Source organism: Callorhinus ursinus, unplaced genomic scaffold (assembly GCF_003265705.2).
Source record: "Callorhinus ursinus isolate GAN/ISIS: 27379988/994484 unplaced genomic scaffold, GSC_fseal_2.0 scaffold3, whole genome shotgun sequence".
NCBI lineage: Eukaryota > Metazoa > Chordata > Mammalia > Carnivora > Otariidae > Callorhinus > Callorhinus ursinus.
Genome location: NW_027397065.1, coordinates 52909735 through 52926120, shown reverse-complemented (window position 1 = coordinate 52926120; position 16386 = coordinate 52909735). Strand labels below are relative to the sequence as shown.

Sequence of the window (16386 nt, the reverse complement as noted above, 5' to 3'; positions counted from 1 at the left end):
TATAAACTCACTTAATATTATTAACAACTATATGAAGTAGGTACTTCTACTCCCATTTTGTAGATGGAAAGGGCATTGGATTGAGAGTCAAAAGATGGATTAAGGACTGACTGTGCCATGGACTTTGGGCCAGTTACCTCAGCTTTCGGAGTCAGAAGTCCTCATCAATTGGCAAAAATGCAGATAGAAGTAACTGCGCTTCATTGAACTGAAGGGAGGGTCCTGTCAGAACATATGTGATAGGAAACGGTGTGGTAGTAAGGGCACTGTCACTCATGTCAAAGAGTGCTGGCCTCAAATCCACCTCAGCTTATGATCATAAACCAGCCACTCGTCATCTCAGAATGGCTACCACATTTTTAAAATGGGAATAATAGCCAGGCCCATGTATAATATTTGGGGGCTCGGGGCAAGAATCTCCTTTTGCATAGGCTTAAATATGGTACCAATAATACTTACTTTTGAAGACTAATACAATGAGATATCACATCACACCTGTCAAAATGGCTAAAATCAACAACAGAAGAAACAACAGGTGTTGGCGAGGATGTGGAGAAAAGGAAACCCTCTTACACTGTTGGTGGGAATGTAAACTGGTGCAGCCACTCTTCTTAAACAGTATGGAGGTTCTTCAAAAAGTTAAAAATAGAACTACCCTACTACCCAGCAATGGCACTACTAAGTATTTACCCAGAGGATACAAAAATACAGATTTGAAGGGATACATGCACCCCATTAATAGCAGCCGCATCTACAATAGCCAACTACGGAAACAGCCCAAGTATCTGTTGCCTGATGAATGGATAAAGAAGATATGGTATATATATATATGTAATGGAATATTATTCAGCCATTAAAAAGAATGAAATCTTGCCATTTGCAACAACATGGATGGAGCTAGAGAGTATTATGCTAAACAAAACCAGTCAGTCAGAGAAAGACAAATACCATATGATTTCACCCATATATGGAATTTAAGAAACAAAGCACAGGAGCAAAGAGAAAAACAAAAGAGAGAGAGAGAAAAACCAAGAAACAGACTCTTAACTATAGAGAACAAACTGATGGTCACCTGAGGGGAGGTAAGTAGGCCGATGGGTGAATGGGGATGAGAGGGGGGATAGGTGATGGGGAGGAAGGAGGGCACTTGCTGGGATGAGCACCAAGTGATGCAGGGAAGTGTTGAATCACCATATTGTGTACCTGAAACTAATATTACACTACATGTTAACTAACTGGAATTTAAAAACTTAAAAAAAAACTATTAATCCTTAATAGATGGCATATAGAGGGGAAGTACCCAGAACATGTAACAATGTTAAAATGTTAAATTATATAAATGCTATTGTAGCTGCTCCGGCTGTTGTTGTTGTTGTTATATTGTTATTAGAATGTGCTTGGAAAATCACTAGTAGTTGTAGGAACATGGGTAGTATTTGGGTAATCCTACCTCCTTTTGCGCCTATAAAACATTGAAAGGCCTTGTCATCAATTATTATATCAAGAAGAACCTACATTTGTCAGGCTGTGAGTTTAAATAAGCTCTTCTGGGCTTAAGTATTTCAAAATCCATGCCAGCAGCCTAGGGGGTATTCCTGAGGGGTTTGAGGTCTTATATCTCAGTTTCCACTTTCTCGTTCTCAACTTTCTTTTCCTAAGTGAAGCCTTCTCTCAGCTCAGCAAATATTTCTAGCATGCTTTTACCATCTTAAATCACTAAGAGACAATTTAGTAATCAAGATGCATTCTCCTGCTTGAATACGATGCAAGTACGGGAGGCCTGGCTAGCAATGCTAGATCATCTGTCTCGATTCCGTCCCACTGTCCTCGGTCATTTCAGCCCCACAGGCACAGCACTTGCCTCTTGTCCTTTGTCCTTGCCTTTGCCTCTGGATCTCCCTTTCTCTCGGGTTCTTGCCCTTGCCCCAGACAACAGCAGCCCCCAGGACTGTCTTCTGCCCAGAGGATTCTGAGATATTGTCTCCTCACAGATGGGTGGATATATTTTTCTCCTGAAAGACTTTGTGACAACACATTTGGGAAATGATAGAGTCACAGAATCTCAGATCTTGGAAAAGATTAAAGGTCTTATCTTTCAACTTTCAGTTCAGAGAGGAATCTTATTCCGTATCCCTGAAAGATTGTCATTCGACTCTTGCTTCTGTTTGGATAGCCCTGAAGACGAGACAGTCAGGCCTCCATAAGACAGTCTTTTCCATCGTTTGACACATTGAACATTTAGAAAATTGTTTGCTCACAATCTCTTAATCACCACTTAATTCAGGCATTGTGTGCCTGGTGCTGGGTTGGGGGCAATGATGAGTAAGATTATTGTTGTCCTCAGTGAACTCTTTATGTTGAGCCAAAAAGCTACATAATACAGTGGTTAAGTTGGTGAGCTCTGGAGACTGTTTTCTCAGGTTTAAACTCAGCCAATAATACTAAGAAAATTTCAGCTATAAGATGCCACATGCCCAGGTTCTAGTGTAAAACATGGTGACTATGGTGGAAAACACTGTACTGTATAACTGAAATTTGTTGAGAGTAGAACTTAAATGTTCTCACCAAAAACAAAAACAAAAACAAACCCAAGGATAACTATGTGATGGATATGTTAATTAACCAGATGAGGAAAACCCTTTCACAATGTAAACGTACATCAAATCATCATGGTGTGCACTTTAAATATTTTACAATTTTAAAATAAAATCTTAAAAAAAAGTCCTGGTAAATATCTTACAATTTTATTTGTCAATCAATTAATGCACAAATAATTATATTTGCATAATATAATTGTGGTTAAACTGACTTAGCAGGGTTCTTACAAAAACGAAGTTTTACAAGGAATTGCCCACATGGCCCTGGGAGAAAGTTCAGGAGCCTGATTAAAGTTTTGTCAAGCAAAGAATCTTGGTCACACTATAGAAAGAATGATCTGTTCTAAGATAGTCCATCTTTATTTTTCAAACCCCTAGTGCTTGGGAGAACTTGGTGTTCCTGGGAAATCTGAGAACTGATCATATTTTTAGGATAGCACATCCTTCCTTAAGAGTTAAACCTCATGTCTTTGTTTAATAAGAGTATGAACTAAGCCCTGTTTCACCTGGTCATAACACAATCTTAAATACTGAATTATTGATTTTTCATGATCTCTGGGCCCCTGCCTTGTTATGCAATCCAAGTATTATAATAGAAATTACACATAATAGACTTGAATTTCCTGGCTATTTCTTTAACATACTTTATGTTAGGGGCGCCTGGGTGGCTCAGTCATTGGGCATCTGACTTCAGCTCGGGTCATCATCCCAGGGTCCTGGGATCGAGCCCCGCATCGGGCTCCCTGCTCCGCGGGAAGCCTGCTTCTCCCTCTCCCGCTCCCCCTGCTTGTGTTCCCTCTCTCACTGTGGCTCCCTCTGTCAAATAAATAAATAACATCTTTAAAAAAAAGAGCATACTTTATGCTAAATATAATAGTAGATGCTATGACTAGGAAAGTAGGAATGGCTATAGCAATAAAAAAAGGATAAATAGATTGCTCAAGAGAAAAATTGCCATTAGGCAGTAAAGGAAGAAAGGACCCAGAAAATTAGCCCTTTAGTATAAAATTGTGGTATCCTAATCCATTGGTTCTCAAGTGAAGAGGTGAATCAGACTTTACCAGGCAGTGTGTGTGTGTGTGTGTGTGTGTGTGTGTGTGTGTGTGTGTGTGATATCTGAGTCATACTCCGGAGCTACTGAATCAGAATCTTTGGGTGGGAGGGAGAAGGTGTTGAAGACAGACATGTAAATTTTTAAAAGTTCCCCAGAATTACTCACTCTAAGTTCATCTTTTTCACACTTGTTTCTTCTTGCTAGTTAAAAAACTTCTATGGAACCCAATGATAATTTACAATCAAACAAATCAGTGTTAAATCATGGTATCATCCCACAGCTCTACAGCCTATTACAAATGAAATATTTTGGCCTGCAGAGTGTTCTTGGTCTTTGGTGACCTGGTGACGTTGCCCTTGGTGTCACATGTAAACAGATCATTTGCAAAGTGACTTCATAATGGGGTCTCAGGTTCTCATAAGGGGTAGAGCCCTCAGTTCAAGAGAGTTGAGCCTTCGAGGATTTGCTAAGAAGCTCTTAAAAGAGGGAACTCTGGTGGATGAATCACATTGTTCCTTTTGGGAAAAGATGAAAATTTTCTTTGTGGCTCTTTTGGCTACCAGCTATTTCTCATGTAAGGATTTGTCAAAGAACTTTCAGGAGGGAGTAAACATATGATCTTCTAAGGGAACAAACAAGGCAATAGTAACTGTTTTCTAGATGTATGGATTTTTGAAACTTTGAAGTTTCTCCCAGGGATGAATTTACCACCTCAACCAGAATGAATATCAGTGGTGAATCCATTTTTCCATATTCCAAAAACTCTGTCACAGGCAGGTTCAGACTTAAGATATCTTAAAGGATGATCGATGAGAGGTATAATCACTATTGGACAAATAATTTGGTCTTTTGAGTTGATAATTTCATCTCTCCTCCCATCTCTTCCTAATACTTTCCTATCATATTCCCATATACTGGTATTGTGTGTGTGTGTGTGTGTGTGTGTGTGTGTGTATTCAAATTCCTTCTACACAAAGCAGTATCAGTTTCTAACATGGCTTACAGTTAGAGCACAACCTGATGTTATCAAATCTCAAGAGAGGGTTCAGCTTTTCTAATCAACTCCAGCAAAATAGGAAGGGAAACCCATGATGCGAAACTAACTCTGCCAGAGGAGTGGTGAAGTGGAAGGGGAGGCAGGGAGGACATTCAGCTACAGTAGCCGAAAGGAGTCAAGGCTGTTAAGTGGAATATAAAATATGAAGGTTGTAGGAACTGTTAATAGTTTAGGCAAGCAGCTGTTGACACAGAGATCCCAAACAGAGGAAGAGGCTTCCTTATAAACAGATAGAGTTTGGAAAGAGGATATTCAAGACAGGCAATAGTCAAAAAAGAAGGCAGGTATCTACGATTTCTGTCAGCAGGTAGCCAGGCTGACTCTCAAGAACTAGACTTTGTCTAAAAGGGGTCTACACAATGTCTGAGCAGCCCAGCGGTAGATGATCTGCTGAGTCCCAAAGGATGAAACTTGGTTTTAAATCTCTCCTGCATAAGTCAGCATTAAACCTAAGAATGGGTTCATGGTTGAATTCTCAAGTGGGACACTAGGTGTATTTGGGGAAGTGTTTTGGGAATCAGGCATGGCTAGGCAAATCCTGCGTGAAGGAGTCACATATTTTTCTAAGATTTTCATGGTTATTAATTTATATGGGATTCCTGAAGGGGTTAATTAACTGGTTGCGTCTCAATACTACATTTTTTACTTGATCCTTTTTCCTAAACATTTTTGTTTCAGCTATTTTTGGTCACCATTTATCCAAGGTAAGTTTTCTACTTCCTACATGAGAATGATTTTTACAATCTTAGGCTTCTAGTATTTCTATTAGGTTTCTATATTAAACCACATGAAATTGCTAATATTTGATCATTTCTGATATACATAACGGCAATGCATATAGTTCAATCTACCCATCTCTGTCAAAATAGATTCTGGGGTAAACCAGGATTCATCCCCGTCTCTACTGTTCCTCTATCTCCTTACATACCACTAGCAATTAAAGCTCCTTATTTCTGATTTTTTATTTTTCCCCCATCTAAATTCATTGCTATTGCCTGCATATTAATTTCTCCTCACTTCCTGCCTGTATCATTGCAATGGCCACCCAATGGTCTTCTTGCACTGAGTCTGATACAGGGGTTGGCAAACTATGGCCACCTATTTTTGGAAATAGAGTTTTACTGGAACACAGCCATGCTCATTACTTCATGTATTGTCTCTGGCTGTTCCTAGGCTACAACAACAGAGTCGAGTAGTTGTAATAGAGACCACATGGCTTAAAAATTATAAAATATTGCTACCTAGCTCCTCATAGGAAAAGCTTGCCAATTCCTGTACTAACTCCTCACTGTAAGTGTGGGCCTTCTAAAATGAAAATCTGATTGAGACATCTCTCTCTTTAGAACAGTGACTTCTAGTACTGGTAGGGGATAAACCTTTTTGCATGCCTTACAATACCTTCTTCAACCTAGCTTCTTTCTCCCTAACAGGAAAATTCCCTTTTCTCACCTTAGTTCTAGGTAACTTAAGCTATTTTGGGCTCTGTGCTATTTCAGTTTGGTCTTTGTGTATATAATTCTCTTTAATCAAATTATCCTGCTTTTCATACTCATAGCCAATTTTAGAAAGCATTTTCATCTTGTAAGAATCCACTAAAGAATCAATTTTTTGGTAAAGCCTCCCCAAACAAATCTCGTTGCCTTACTCATTAAAAAAGGAGATGAGAGACATAAACAGTATTTCCCAAAAAGTTATTTGAGTACCTTATAATAATATTAATGATGATTTTAGCTAATTTGACAATGAATTTTTTTTATTGCAATGGTCATAGCTTTTCTTTTTTTTTTTAATTTTTTTATTGTTATGTTAATCACCATATATTACATCATTAGTTTTTGATGCAGTGTTCCATGATTCATTGTTTGTTCATAACACCCAGTGCACCATGCAAATGGTCATAGCTTTTCTTAAAAACGTGTTAGGAAAAAATAGAATTACAACTTCAAATCCAAGACATCATGGATATTCATGTTCAGAACATTTCTAGGGTGAGTAGTCAAGTTTAAAAAAAGAAACCGATTCAACAAAAAATATTTTTAAAGAAAAATGGCACATGAGTTTGGAAGGAATTATGAATCAAGTAACTGAAATTGGCAAACACTGCTGTCAGTAATGGGAGCCCCATTTAAGTTCCCTAGCCAGGGCAGTACCCTGATCTATGGATATGCGAATATACTGTGATCTGAGCCAATGAAGTAGAAATCTGTGGCGGCTCACTCCTTATCTGCTCATTACATGGTGCTCAGGAACTTTCCAAGTCCCCCTTCTACCTATAGACAATTTACTCTGTCACTCAAGTCCCCTAAATCCAGCTTACTCCAACTCTTGGACTATGAAGGAAGAAAAACAAAATGAGGAGATATTGAGGAAATCTTTTCTCACTATTCCAGCCTCTTAATCCTCAGAGGACTGGACTATAGCCAATACTAGAGTGGGACCATGCAGGGTATTCTGATCCAGGCACCACAGTTAAAGGGGGTTTTGATGAACTAAAATGATTCCAGAAGCACTTGGGCAGTGGTTGTAGGCATTTCTGTCACTTGCCAGACTGTTCTCTTTCCCTTCTAACAAGTTACAGATATATATTACACAGCCAAAGTTCAGGGTTGTATGGCCTCAGCTGTCTTTCAAAGTGGAAATCCTGAAGGCTCTGGCTGTTGAACTTAAGATAAGGAAGTTTTGATGTGTAAAGTGTGAAGGAAGACATATTTTATCATTATCTCCTGTCTGCGCAAAATAAAACTCCCGAGCACTAACATCAGAAGCCATTAAGAGATCATTAAAGGATAGAGAGTTTGACCTGTGAGTTTTGTTTTAGGACATTCCATGCGGTCATTATCAAAGGACGTCTATACAAAAGAAACATATATGCTCCATAAGAGTCAGCCCATTATGCGCTTCTAATAATGTTACATATTCTAATACCTGCGTGTACTGCTTCGCTAACATGTAAGTGAAAACACCAAACACAAAACAGAAACTTCTTTTGAGAATCTAATGGGCAGCTGAGTGATAATATATAGAACTGTTGAATCACTATGTTGTACACCTGAAACTAATATAAGTTAACTGTATGTTAACTACACGGGAATTAAAGTTAAAAACAAAAAACAAACAACAAAACCCTTCTACACATTTTGGAAAACATGTGTGAAGTCTTCAAGATATGATTCTGTAAGCTAAAAATGTCACCGGGGTTTCAGGTCAGCTGGCTGAACCTAAGGGGGCTGGGAGGGACCCAGGGACTAAGACTCTGAGCCCCACCTCCAGCCCCAGCAGAGGAGCCACCCTCTATGTGTTTCGAACACTAGGCTTCAATTTGAGATTATATGTGAAAAAAGTTCCTGTTCCTAAAATGTATGAAAATCATAGCCGTAAGAAAAATCACCCTTTTAAACGTAAGACTAAAGCAACAAGTCTCAGCCCTCAGTCAGAAGGCTGAGTCCTGCCCCTGTGGTTAAGCGATACTGCGAACTCTCATAACCCCTCCCTGCCTCAAGTTCTCATCTACAAATTCTGAGATAAGATTTCCTGCTTTACTTGCTAATGCGCTATGACAACACTGACTCTTCTTTCCTGGTATTTTTCAAACATACGAAGCTCTTTGCTGCTTCAGGACCTTTGGGCAAACCGTCGTCTCCTACAAGAATGTTCTCCCCAGCTTTTCACAGGACTAGTTCTTCCTCATTATTGGGGTTTCAGTCTAAATCCGTCTCCCTTACAGATGCCTCCCCTGGCCATCCTACCTAAGATAGGTTTACCTCTGATAGTTTCCATGTGCTTCTGTTTCCTTCATAATTCTGAGCATAACTCCCAGATATTTTATTTTTCTATTTCTTTATGTTTGGCCTAGCACCAAACATAAGCTCCACGAACTCAGAGGGCAGGTTTGTGATTTATTCTCAGCACTTAATACAGAGTCTGGTGCCAAGTAAGCCCCGTAAGTACTTGTTGAATGAATGAACAAATGAACGAATGGGTTCTTAGGGGGGATGAATGTGACCATGGGCATAAAAAGCACTTTTAAACTTAAAGCAACCTTGATAGGTAATTTGTTTTTTTAGTTTTAGCACTTATTGTATTGGCTCAATCTTTCAGTTGAGTAGGTGGCTAAGACTAAAGACTCTGACTATAGACTAGGACTGAAATTTCAGCTCTTCTATTTAAGCTATATGACCTAGAACAGATAACCTCAGTAATTACCTGAGAAGCTGTGAGAATTGAAAAAAAATAATGCAGAAAGGGAACTTCGCATAATGCCTGTGTCACGGTAGGCCCTCAGTAAATAATAGCCATCAGTGTCCTTGTCCTGTTGCTTCCAACTAGACAACCTACCATCCCGGTTTGCCTGAGGCTCAGGGTTTTCCTGGGGCGTGAAACTTTGAGTGCTAAAGCAGGACAGTCTCATACAAACCAAAACAACTGGTCACCTTCCCATCAACAGGCCTCCCTATCTAGCCCCTAGTTCTCCTTCCATATTTACCAACTCTTTCTTTCATTCAGACATACGACCTATACCATAGTCATCCTCAACCAGTGCAAAGGTACCTTCCAGACAATCTCAAAACCTCATTTCCTAGGCTTCCAATGTAGTGGTCATGATAATCTCATGGCACACACTGAGATTCCTTAGAGGAAAGAGAAATTGTACAGACTACCCCTTCTCCCAAATTTATTATTAGCTCTCCCCTTCCTTCCTTTCCTCAAACTTACTGTTTACCCTCTTCCCTAGGGTCCCAAAGTTTCAGGGAAATGAAAAATAACTTCTCATTGCTAAGAATTTATCCTTAGGGTTTTAACTTAAAAGCAGATTGAATAATCAATTCGCTCTCTTAGAGTATACATTCCAGTGGTCGTTAGTGTATTTAGAGTTGTGTGACAATCACCACTACCTAATTTCAGAATAAATTTCATCCAAAAGAAACCTGTATCGCTTCTACCATCCCCCCAGTACCTGGCAACCACTAAACTACTTTCTGTCTTTATGGATTTGCTTATTCTGAACAATTAGTATGAATGGGATCATATAATATGTGGCTTTTTGTTTCTGACTTCTTTCATTCAGCATAAGGTTATCAAAGTACATCCATGTTGTAGAATGTATCAGTTCTTCATGCTTTTTTATGGTGGAGTGATAGTCCATTGTATGGCTATACCACATTGCTTTTATCCATTTTTCCATTAGTGGGCATTGGGTTGTTTGCACTTTTTGGCTATTACGAGTAATGTTGCTATGAACATTCATGTACAATTTGGATGGACCTTTTCATTTCTCTTGGGTATATATCTAGGAGTGGAATTTCTGAGTTATATAATAACTCTATGTTTAACATTTTGAGGGATTGCCAAATTGTTTTTCAAAGCAGCTGCAACATTTATAATCTCGCAAGCAATGTCTGAAGGTTCCAATCTCTTTACATCCTCACCAACACTTATTGGTTGATATTGTTCATCTTTTTTATGATAACCATCCTAATGGGTGTGAAGTGGTATCTTGTGACTATGATTTGCTTTTCTCTAATGACAAATGATGTTTAATATCTTCTCATGGGCTAATTAGCCATTTGTATATCTTCTTTGAATAAATGTCTATTCAAATCCTTTGCTCACCTTTTAATAATATTATTTGCCTTTTAATTGTTGAGTTATAAGTGTTCTTTATATATTTTGGATACAAGTTCCTTATCATATATTTATTTGCAATATTTTCTCCCATTCTGTGGGTTGTCTTTTTACTTTATTAATGATATCCTGTGAAGCACAAAAGATTTTAATTTTGGTGATGTTTAATTTATCTACTGTTGCTTATGCTTTCGTTGTCATATCTAAGAAACCAGTGCTTAACCAAAGGTCACAGAGATTTACTCCTTTGTTTTCTTCTAAGAGGTTTATAATTATTAGTTCTTACACTTATGTCTTTGATCCATTTTGAGTTAATTTTTGTATATGGTATGGGGCAGGACATCCAACTTCATTGTTTTGTATATGGCTATCCAATTGTCCCAGCACCATTCATTGAAGGCTGTTCTTTCCCCACTGAATTGTCTTAATGCCCTTGTTGAAAATCAGTTAACCATAAATACAAGGGTTTATTTCTACAGTCTAAATTCTATTCCACTGGTCTGTATATCCATCCTTATACCAGTATCACACTGTCTTGATTACTGAAGTTTGCCATAAGGTTTGAAATTGGGAAGGGTAGATTCTTCAACTTTGTTTTTTTGCAAATTGTTTTGGCTATTCTGGGTCCTATCCTTAGAAAGTTTTAAAGGTGTCAAAGAATAATGTACAGATCCATTCAACCTAATAGTTTTAAGAATAACATACTTCTTGGGAAACAGTCATGGAAAGCAATTGTGTCACTGTTTATGGTAATTCTATAAATATCAATGCTCCAATGCCGCCTGACTTTGCTAGAAAGAAATTTAGTATTTTCCAAGTTTTTCATTTTCCAAATTGTTCTTAGATGAGTTCAAAGACATTAGTAGTACTGGAGGGAAATACAATTTTCCTAGATAAAATCTGTTCCTTTTCCTATTGTGGCACACTGCTACTTAAATATCCTTGCCAGTGTCTATCTCCCTGATGTTTAGTACACTTGTGTCCTACTGCCAATCTTCTCTTTGTCCCGGTCCAGTTGAGAAATCCATCCTGCTTCTCATGCCTGGCCATTGCAGACAATTCATACATAAGGATTACCTGAGTCCCCAGCTGTCACATTTCTCTCCTTTTACCTGCAGTTTCTTTCTTCTCAGATTTTCGAGGCATTCCAAACGTGGGGCCAGGACACATTCATGATAAGATGAAGGGGACCAAGCTCAACTTTACACTACCTGCATATGGGTCTCCCTCCATCCTTCTGGTTGTAACTCAGGTTCTGCCAGTACTTTATTTCTGCATCCTGGGGCAGTCGGAAGGTTGATCTGCTTGGGCACACCACAGACCTCTGGCTGAACATTTTGCTTAAAGGCTCATCCTTTTTAAGCCGTATAGAATAAAAAGAAATTTTACTAGACATTATGTATTTAGTTTTCTAAAAATAAGCACAATACAATGTTAATTTAAAAAGGGGGAAATATGAGCATATAAAATGATATATACAGTATGATCAGACTTTTGAAAAATATATTCATTACCTATACATGGAAATACAGAATATATTAAAGAGAATGCAGGATGGGGATTTTTGAAAACTTATAAATAAATGGATCTAACTTTTGTGCTTATTTTAAGCCAGGCACTGTGCATGCTACTACATAGTAATTATCTTATTAGTATTCAGAAGGATCCTGTGAAGGAGGTATTGGTATTCACTTCCATTTTATAGATGATGAAACTGAGGCTTAGAGTAATTTAGGGACATATCCAAGATGTCATAGCTCACAAGGTGAGAAACCAAGAGATGAGTCTAGAAATCTGATATCCAGAGCCTTCAAGTTAAACTTTGCATTATCCTATCACATGGTTAGAATCTTATATTTGGCTAGAGTTTTAGGATTTTTCAGAATAATTTCTCCTATTTATCAATTTGTCTCATGAATATTTAATAAGCACCTCGTAAGTTTGTGACACTGCTAGGGAAAATATACTATTACCATAAATAATACAAGATCATAAACCTGCCACAGCTTAGAAAGCACTTTCCCAAACAGGGCCCCTGTGAGATCCACACTAATACTGCCCTGTAGGCAGGAATACAATTATTCCCTTTTTTACATATAAAAAGAAAAGACTCCAAAGTTCATTGTTGCCCAATGTCAAATAGGATGTATTTGCAGAAGAGGAACATTTTTGTCATTGCCCAGTAGCTCCTATGTGGCTAGTGTTAAATTTTTTTTATAAAATGGACCACTTTTTTGGGGGGCGCTGGGTGGTCCAGTTGGTTAAGCATCTGACTCTTAATTTCAGCTCAGGTCATGATCTCAGAGCTGTGAGATGGAGCCCCACTTGGGGCTCTGCGCTCAACGGGCAGTCTGCTGGAGATTCTCTCCTTCTCCCTCTCCCTCTGCCCCTCCCTCTCTCTAAAATAAATAAATCCATAAAAAAGCAAATAAAAAATGGGCCACTTTTTCATGAAAAATGCAATAGCAAAAGCCCATTGACTATAATTTAGAACAAAATGCAGTCATTGGCTTGCTGTTATTATTATATTTGGCCAAAAGGGGCAAATAATCTTCATCTATGTTTTCCACGTTGCTCTCTTTACCTTGCTCTTGACCCCTGTGTCCTTTGCCCCCAACAATAAAAATCCTTCCTGCTTACAGCTCATAGAGTACTCTCACGGTGAGCCTCAAAGAGCTTTCTCAGTAGGTACCCGTAATCGTGGCCATTTTACAATTAAGGTAATCCTGGTTCAGAAAAGTGAAAACATTTCCCGAGGGTACCTCAGTAAATCATTGTTTGTTCTGTCCCGTACTTCTTAATATACAGGTTCACACATTTGCTAAAAGCTCTAATAATTTTTCACCATGATTACAATATAGAGGATTCTCCAAAGTGAAGGAAGAGTGAGGGGAGAGCATATCTTTGTAGCTATGGGTTATTTTTAAGTCAGGAGTTTATAAATCAAGGCCTCCCTTCCCTTAATCTAAAGGGAATCTGAGATAAGATTTGGATTGGATTTGGAAGAAAATGGATGATTCCTTAAAATCCTTACTGGAATACAGCTAGGTTAGAAAGAAGGACGATTATATTCCATATAAATGGTCTCTAAACATTTATATCAATTTCTCTTAGAGCTTTGAAACTCACTCTTCGAATTCAGTACAATGGAAGATGCAGAAAGACTGAAAAAGTCTGGGATATGACGTGATTTTCCTTTGTCAGGAGTGAACTCATTTGAATTAAGCATCATCTTTCCTTCAAAAAGTGGAATTCATTATATTACTTTATTTTTAAAAAAATCAATAAATCTTATCCTAATGGAAAGTCCCTCTTTAACTCAAGATATTTTTAATGAGATGCACCAGAATTGTGTTTCTAGAAATACAGAGCTGAATAGAAAGTGAACCCTGACTTTGAGCAACTCATAGACTGATAGGCTAATTGGACAATTCATTCATTTATTCAGTCAATATTCTTGCCTTTTTTTTTTTTAAGATTTATTTATTTATTTGAGAGAGAGAGAGCATGAGAGGGGGGAGGGTCAGAGGGAGAAGCAGACTCCCTGCTGAGCAGGGAGCCCGATGAGGGACTCGATCCCGGGACTCTAGGATCATGACCTGAGCCGAAGGCAGTCGCTTAACCGACTGAGCCACCCAGGCACCCCAGTCAATATTCTTTAAGTACTCATGAGACTGAGAGATCTGGTTAAATTCTGGGACCTCAGTGGTAATCAAAACAGGTCTATGTCCTTGTGCAGTTTACAATCCAGCAAGGGAATAAGAAAATGGATGATTCTTTAAAAATATGTGGGCAAGGGCGCCTGGGTGGCTCAGTTGGTTAAGCGACTGCCTTCGGCTCAGGTCATGATCCTGGAGTCCCAGGATCGAGTCCCACATCGGGCTCCCTGTTCGGCAGGGAGTCTGCTTCTCCCTCTGACCCTCTTCCCTCTCGTGCTCTCTATCTCTCATTCTCTCTCTCTCAAATAAATAAATAAAATCTTTAAGAAAAAAAAAATATGTGGGCAAGAAAACAACCCCATGACTTCTAAGCACCAACCTTGGGATTGCCACAGGTTAGCCTCCTCCTCACAGCTAGGCCTTGATGTTCTGTTTAACATAAACAATTTCACAGAACATTAACACCCAGCAAAGCCACAATGAATCAAGACAAAAACAGTTACCATTCCATAACCACACCCGAACAAAGGCAAAATGTGAACGTTATGCAAACTACAAAATACCAAACATCCCCTAACTAGACTAATGTTAAGTGACTGCCACTTCTCTACCAATTACAACTTTAGCCTTTGGTTATTCTTTCTTTTTTCTAAATAAGACTTTCTAAGACATCAAAGTGCAGAAGTACCCCACTCCTGAGGGCATGCAATCTAAAGCAAAGCCAGTCCTCCTTAAATTTTCCCCAAATTAATTTAATAATCCCAAATCCTACAATAAATCTTTTCTAATATCCTTTTACTGAGCTGCCCTATGGCTTCTCATGTGCATGCTCCCTCTCCTCAATAAATCATAAACCCAACTTGTTCAACTCAAATGTTCCTGGTGTTCTCCGGCTGGAGGGCGTTGAGAATGCAAAACTTGAAAGTGGCAACCATACCATGCCTGTTGCTCAAAGCCCTCTTTTCTCACTTCTCTTTCAAGGAATTGAGAGGGTCATGAAGAATATGAAAAAAGGGGATACTTGAACTCTTAAGGGATAGGGAATATATTTTTTTAATTTTATTATGTTATGTTAGTCACCATACATCATTAGTTTGTGATGTAGTGTTCCATGATTCATTGTTTGCATATAACACCCAGTGCTCCATTCAGTACATGCCCTCTTTCATACCCATCACCAGGCTAACCCATCCCCCATCCCCCTCCCCTCTAGAACCCTCAGTTTGTTTTTCAGAATCCAGTCTCTCATGGTTCATCTCCCCCTCCGATTTCCCCCCTTCATATTTTATTCATTTATTTTCTCATTCATTGACTCATATGATACCTTGTTCCAAAAATAATTGAAGGTGACAGATATTATTCAGTGGATTCAGATGTACAAAGTGGAGGGCAGCTCTCTGAGAACAGTCATATAAAGACAACACTGACCAAAGAGACACATAAACACAATGGAACCCTAAAGTGAGATGAGGATACCCCAAATGACCCTAACTTCTAACCAAATACTCCTTTCCCCACGGTTCAGGCTGTCCATACACTTTCCTCAACCCAGAATGACATGTGAATCACCTCCTGTCAGGTTCTACTTGACTCCCTGTCTCCATGAGCAACTTCTTCCCTTGTCTGGAGACTCGTCATTTCTATCCCCATTCTCAATCACTATCCCCTACTGATGGCAAGCTCAGTCTGATCTCAGGATCTAAAACAAAACAAAACAAACTCATTTATTCCCCCTTAAAGAATTTAAGAAGCTCTAGTCCATTTCTCAGGTAAATTCAAGTCAGGTCATTCTTGGTCAAACCTAATGATTTTTAAGTTGAGTAGTACTATTCTCATAAGAGCCATTAAAATATGTGTCTGTGACTTTTGCTTATCAGAAAGACTGGAGTGGTATAATTAGCATTCAGTGGACTAAGGCTCTGTAATACACCACACGGTGAAGAAATGACCCATCCAAAATGCCAATAGTACTCCTACTGAGAAACAGCTCATCCATAGATGGAAAGTATCATCTCCAAACCTGCCTCTCCCCGTGCCCACACCAGGTATCAGTAATCAATGACTGTACACTCCACTGAGCTCTGTGTGGCCTCAAAATCTTTCTCAACATAACAATCTCGGCATGCCTTGTTAATTAGACTTGCCATGGAAGACAAAACCCATTTTCCTTTTTAAGACTAAGGAAGCTTCACGGTTCTCTAGATGAAGTCTTCACCTGGTACCTTAGTCCTATCCCATTTCCGATTCCTGTAGCCATGACTTCGTCATCTGACTGCTCTCTCAGTCCTTCTAAGCCAAGGGCCCCGTGAGGGAGGTAAGCTCTGTGGCTGGGACCCTGCCACATTCCCAACAGGTGTCTCTGACTGTAAATGCCAGCCTGTAAGCACTACCTCTCGG

The 16386-nt window shown here is 38.9% G+C and overlaps 1 protein-coding gene and 1 long non-coding RNA gene across 9 annotated transcripts in view; one reads left to right on the top strand and one right to left on the bottom strand.

Annotated features, from left to right (window-relative positions):
* Positions 1-16386, bottom strand: part of LOC112820408 (sperm-associated acrosin inhibitor-like) — a 133777-nt gene that overhangs the window by 109203 nt on the left and 8188 nt on the right. For 4 of the 8 annotated variants that reach the window (XM_073890905.1, XM_073890909.1, XM_073890903.1 and 1 more), the window contains exon 1: positions 3817-3982. The exons of the other annotated variants lie outside the window; for them this stretch is intronic. The gene's annotated coding sequence lies outside the window, so the exon portion shown is untranslated. Of the gene's footprint in view, positions 1-3816; positions 3983-16386 lie in introns of those variants that run through there. 8 annotated transcript variants of the gene reach the window in all.
* LOC141372387 (uncharacterized) lies at positions 4089-13614 on the top strand. The gene is made up of 3 exons (XR_012377578.1): positions 4089-4225; positions 5387-5412; positions 13445-13614. It is a non-coding gene; the product is annotated as an uncharacterized lncRNA (long non-coding RNA).